The sequence below is a fragment of the Aulostomus chinensis genome, chromosome 8 (genome assembly GCF_037954235.1).
Source record: "Aulostomus chinensis isolate RoL2024-O1b breed Wild chromosome 8, RoL_Achi_v1.0, whole genome shotgun sequence".
Taxonomy (NCBI): domain Eukaryota; kingdom Metazoa; phylum Chordata; class Actinopteri; order Syngnathiformes; family Aulostomidae; genus Aulostomus; species Aulostomus chinensis.
Window position 1 is genome coordinate 28576544 of NC_141327.1, and position 6000 is coordinate 28582543.

Here is a 6000-nt window from a genome sequence, read left to right on the forward strand (position 1 = left end):
ATGAAGTAAAACACTTTGTTGTGGCACAAAGGTAGAAGAGCGCTTCTGAAGCTAGTTTACATGACCTGTTCTTTACCGCAGTCAAGGTGTAATTCAGTCCCAGCTTCGCTCCCGAGCCTGTTGATGTCACGCTTAGCACCACATTCTAAATCTTTAGCGTAGTAAAGATCAGGAACATCTCCTGATATCTTGGAACCTTTTCATTTCCCTCAGATGCTTGAAGTTAAAATGATTGCAAAAAAAAAAAAAAAAAGTCTCGAAACAAACTCCAACTGGTTCTCATGAGACTTGAAGTCAAAATACGTCAGAACAAACTGTCCAGACAGCCAATTGAGAGGTAATGAAAGGAGGTTTCAGACAGTCACACTGAGTTAGAGCTCCTGGGTTTGATTGCCTGTCTCAGCTGCTGCCGTGTTCTTTGGTTTCATCCTTTCATCTTGTGTTCTCGTTCCATTATTGTAAACCTTCCTCTGCATGTGTATCTGTGTTAATTAACTTCCTGTCTAATGTCCTGATCTAATTAATAGAGTGAATTTCTTTCCTCCCCTCTTCTTGCCAGCTTCCTGTGTCACCACAGCCATTTGCAGGATGAGGCGAACAGCCGCTCCACTCCCACCAGAGTTCAAGCTCAGGTCACAGACTCCACACAGCTCGTCTGGTGGGGGTCTCGCCAGCCCGCCTCGGTCAGGGCACGCTGGACTTGCAGTGAATCCTCAGAGCAGGAACATACATCAGGCGAGTGTTGCTGTGTGAGTACAAAGATGATTTTATGTTCAATCATATGATGCAGAAGGGAGGATGGTCACTTGAATTCAGTTAATTGAGAGAGAAGCAGCTGTTGCTGATATTCTGAGGCCAAAGAGGGATGGATTTTGATGGAGTCTGACTGATAGAATGAGGAACTATCGCTTCAGTTTTGGCGTTGGAAGCGGAGTCGGCTGGTGATGTGACAATGCCTTGGTAAAGGTCTCAGCAAGAAAAACACCAAGTTGGCAAAGGTGTTGAAGATCAGCCCTCTATTACCTCTCAAACCTTGTTTGACCTGTATTGTCGATAATCCACAGAGCACAAAGGTGCTCCAGCGTATGGGTGGTGTATCAGTGTTCACACACCCTTCTGTGTGGGGGCGTAGCTCAGTGGTAGAGCATTTGACTGCAGATCAAAAGGTCCCCAGTTCAAGTCTGGGCGCCCCCTCAGCTGGAGCCCAAGGTTAGTCCTGAGTTACGTGAGTAAACTGGACCCCACCAGATGTTGTCTAGTGTTAAACACTAGACAACATCTGGTAGAGTCCAGGACGATTCTGGTGCGAACCAAACCCAAGGTGTGTTCGTGGGACTTTGAACAATTGCAGGGGTTTGTTTTTACAGCATCCAAATGTAACACGGCTTTGGTGCGTACCGCTAATTAGCTCCCAACGCAGGTTGATGGCATAGTGGGTAAACAGACAATAATAATATATAACCACAACATACGCTCAAAATAGCCAAAGTGGTAACATAAGTAGAGTCTCTACATGTAAACCGAAGCACTGAGAACTTTTAAAGTGTATGGAAAGTTTATTAAAAAGACAAGTTCATAAGGACAGTACAGGGCTTCTGCAGGCGGTGGCCATCTTGGGAAACTAGGCATCTCTAGTCAAATGCCTAAAGCTGTGCAACTTGAACTGAAAAGTCTTGAGGAATCTTGTCATCTCTGAATCTTTATTTATTATTGGGGCGGCCCGGTGGAGCAGTGGTCCTCCCTGTGGCCCCCCAGCAAGAAGGTTGTGGGTGGAGCCCCGGCTGCAGCACGGGGTCTTTCTGGGTGAGTCTCCATGTTCTCCCTGTTCCTGCTGGGTTCTCTCTGGTACTCCAGCTTCCTCCACAGTCCAAAGACATCAAGAGGGACCAGGTTAATCCAGACTCTAAATTGACCGTAGGTGTGACTGGGAGAGCCAATGGTTGTCTGTCTCTATGTGTTGGCCCTGCCATGGACTGGTGACCTGTCCAGGGGGAAGGCTGCTGGGAGAGGCTCCACCCCCACCACCCTCAACAGGAGAAGAGGGAGAAGATGGATGGAATCAGATGTTTATATATTAATTTTCATGAACCTGAAATTGCTAAGCAACGAGCCACGCGAGACTCCACATGAGAGCAGATATTATAGGAATAAATGTTAGCTCACAGGTTCTCCACAGAACCACAAAACACAGTTTTTGTTGCGCTGCTGGGATTGACGATATGTATTTTTTCGTAGTAGTGCCACATATGGGGGGTGTAGCTCAGTGGTAGAGCATTTGACTGCAGATCAAGAGGTCCCCAGTTCAAGTCTGGGCGCCCCCTTTCTTGATCTTCCTTTATAGTCTAATTAGGGCCTGAGCCAGAAGGTACTTCTGGCGAAGACCCTATTATGTTTTGTTGTTTACATTTCAACATACAACCTCAGGTGAGAGGTTGGTCCTGCGGTCCCTAAATACTAGAAGCAACAGTGGTTTTTCCAAAATACGACCACAGTGCTGAGGTTTTTACGTAACCTGATAGGAGATGAAATCAAGATTTTACTATATTGTGACAGCAAAGGAAGGGTTCCCCATTCAAGTCAGGATCCTCCATAAACACAAGACCAGAGGAGCAAAATTTTCATGAAATGTTCTCAAGATTCAGGTCAGAGAATTTTGGATGAGTTCAATTACTAGAAATATTCCTGTTTCAGTTCAGCCACACCACTAAGTTTCTTTTCCCTTGAGACCAAAAGGAACATCTTTCATAATTTTCATACTTTTCTTTATAATTTAGTTTACTACAGTGTCAAAGCCACAACTTCCCCAAGAATGAAACTGTTGACACGCCATTACCGTGCCACGGAACGGCCCAGCTGGTGGTGAAGGAGGATTTCAAAAACTGACTAACAGGAAGATGCTGTTGTCCTGGGAACTGTTAATACTCATGCTGCAGTGGGACAAAAGCCTCCACTAAAAAGGTGCATTGAAGTCCATAAAGAAGAAGAAGAGGATGATGACGACGATGACAATGAAGTCCAGTCATGCTGTTTATCTCGAGTAGGATCCTGCAACAGGCCCATACATAGTCATAATAACCGCATCCGCTGTTGCCACGTTAATGAGGAAAAAAGTCCACTGCATTTCTTCCTGTTTTTTCCCCTTGGCCGAGAGGTCGCGGATGGGGAAACCGGACACACACACACACACACACACACACACACACACACACACACCCTCAATACACCATTTGTGCGTAATGTCCCACCGGTGTTTACATGAATTCCACACATATTTACAATGACCCGTGAGTCTATAAAGCAAGCGTGAAATTACCCCTGTAATTCTCCCTTCAAACGTTCCTAAAACAACACACATGCTCATATGTGAAACACATGACACGTAAAATGCTGTGTCACATACATGTGGCTCTCCTAGTTACTCCTGCTGCAGACTCCTCCTCTTCTTCACGGGTACATAACGGTAGTGGCACCAGCAACCGTAACGCGTTCACTCAAATCACCTTTAGGCCTCGTTGGGTTTCATTATGGGTGATGATGGGATCGTTATACGATAACATGAATTATACATATTTATTGAACATGTATTTCCTTGGACTACCTGGATGGATGGAGGATAACGAGTGATACGGATATTTAGTTATAGTTCCTGTGTGAGACTCTGATTGTCGCGGGTTCAGTGTCATACTGACGTGAACGGCATCGGATCAGTGGCTGCTGGTAATGTGAGAATCTGCTAAAATCAGGAGAATCTGATCAACACACGTTGTCCTGAATCATGTCAAGCTGTTGCACGTTCATCCTGACAAAATACTCTTTAATTTGTAGTACTGTGTGCTACTGTCAGGTGAAGGTGTGTCAGAGTTGAGTTGCTGTGTCTGGATGTGGAGGTGTATCTGAGTCAGCTCTTCCTGAGGGTTTGACTCTGCTGATCCTGGTAACCTCCACCTTCCCCAGCTGCTCCACGCTTGCTGCCTCATTGTGCTCCTTGTATGTTTAGCTGCAGCGTTCCACTTCCTCTGCTGATGACTTCAAGAAAACACACAACAATAAAACCGTGATTCTGGCCTCGCCCTCCTTTCCTCTCCTCTGGGCATCCTCCCTCTACTCCCCTTTTCCTCCTGCATGGCTTCCCTTGACTCATACCTTCCCTCTGTCCTTCTCCATATCATCAAATGCTTCTTTGAGAAAGAAGCTACCAGGTGATTCACCGAGCTACAACAATGCCAAGGCACAGCCACCGTTTTCCAGGTTGATTTAAAATAGTGCTACAGGGTGAATTCCGAAGCTGAATATGAGCCAGTAGAGTCTAAATTAAGACCTGGCAACCGTTACTGGGAGCAGAAACTTGGAGTCACTCCATAGTTGGACTTGAACACAACCCAAGTCCAACTGGTCATATTAGATGGTGAATTTCTAAACTTAAAACTCATATTTTTAGATGCAAATGACTGATTGATATTCTCATAACACCACGTGCCCTCAACACCTGGTAACACCTGGGATGACCCAGCTGGTAATGACCTGAGGATGACCCACCAGGGGTGACACACCTGAGGATGATCCACCAGAAGATGATCCACCTGAGGATGACCCACCAGAGGATGATCCACCTGAGGGTGACCCACCTGGTATGACACAGCTGGTAATGACCTGAGGATGACCCACCAGGGGTGACACACCTGAGGATGATCCCCCAGAGGATGACCCACCTGAGGGTGACCCACCTGGTATGACACAGCTGGTAATGACCTGAGGATGACCCACCTGGGGTGACACACCTGAGGATGATCCCCCAGAGGATGACCCACCTGGGGCGACACAACTCATGTCCAACTGGTCATATTAGATGGCGACACACCTGGTGGGGTTCTGAGGCCCCCACCACCAATGTAGTGAATGTGGAAAAAACAGGAGCAGCCCAACTCTGCTGAAACCCAGGAAGTGGGTGACTGGGTCATAAAGCAAAAGTAAAGTATTTACACTTCGATCCTTAGAGGATCTCTGATATTTGCAGTAGAAAAGAATAAAGAATAAAACTCATTGTTGTGATGAATAAAACTCATTGTGGTAGTTGGTGAAGGGGGGGCCCAAACTTGAACTGGGGACCTCTTGATCTGCAGTCAAAAACCACTGCGCTACACCCCCACAGAGGAACCTAGGAACAAGTACAGGTTTGTAACCAAAACACCATCTTGCTGTTCTGTGATTGGAGGATTTCTTGATCAGGGGAACCTCTAACCAGCTTCTTGCCTCCGGTGTTGTGTTTGTGGTGCATCCAGACTGAAACTGGAAACCTCTTGATTTACGGTCAAAAATGCCTCCAAAAAAGATGCTTGGTGTTTTACTTTGTTTTTCTATCCCTCCGCCTGTCACACACCTGGGTGGGTGGGTTTAGAAGGTCATTCTGAGCAAAATGATGCAAATCTAAACATCGTGACTGACTCTTGATGTTAATTCCAAACATGTCTGTTGGAGAACCGCTGATATCATCTGGTCTATTAAATCAGGATCAGAACACTTGATGCTTGTATGCAGACCTACCAGATTCACTCAAAGAAGGTCAGACCAGTTTAGGGGGTGCCCAGATTTGAACTGGGGACCTCTTGATCTGCAGTCAAATGCGCTGCCTACTGAGCTACACCCCCACTTACTGAAAGAAGCTGCTTATCCACAATCAGTATCCTGCATAACTCATTTTATGCTTAAGGTTAAGAAGCTATGAGCAACTTTTTCTGACACTTCTATTTGCGTTTTTGGAGCAGTGGAACCTTAAATGTGGTCTTGATGAATGTTTTTGTTGTCCTCGTTGTTTTGCATCTCTTTCAGAGCAAAATAATCTAAATTGAAGCATCCTGACTGACTCCGGGTGTTAGTTTTCCAAATATTAGCACTTGTCTGGTTTAGTCACGCGAGTCAGGACTGGTCAACAACGCGGCCGCTTGTGGGAAGACCTCCAGACATGAAGTGGGTATTCAAACATGCTGTTTTTTGGGATTCTGA

At 45.9% G+C, this 6000-nt stretch overlaps 3 non-coding genes across 3 annotated transcripts; 2 read left to right on the forward strand and 1 right to left on the reverse strand.

Annotated features, from left to right (window-relative positions):
* Positions 1-1122: 1122 nt before the first annotated feature.
* Positions 1123-1194, forward strand: trnac-gca (transfer RNA cysteine (anticodon GCA)). The gene has a single exon. It is a non-coding gene; the product is annotated as a tRNA-Cys (tRNA).
* Positions 1195-2249: 1055 nt separating this feature from the next.
* On the forward strand, positions 2250-2321 carry trnac-gca (transfer RNA cysteine (anticodon GCA)). Its single transcript has one exon. It is a non-coding gene; the product is annotated as a tRNA-Cys (tRNA).
* A 3251-nt stretch (positions 2322-5572) lies between these two features.
* trnac-gca (transfer RNA cysteine (anticodon GCA)) lies at positions 5573-5645 on the reverse strand. The gene has a single exon. It is a non-coding gene; the product is annotated as a tRNA-Cys (tRNA).
* Between the last annotated feature and the right edge of the window lie 355 nt (positions 5646-6000).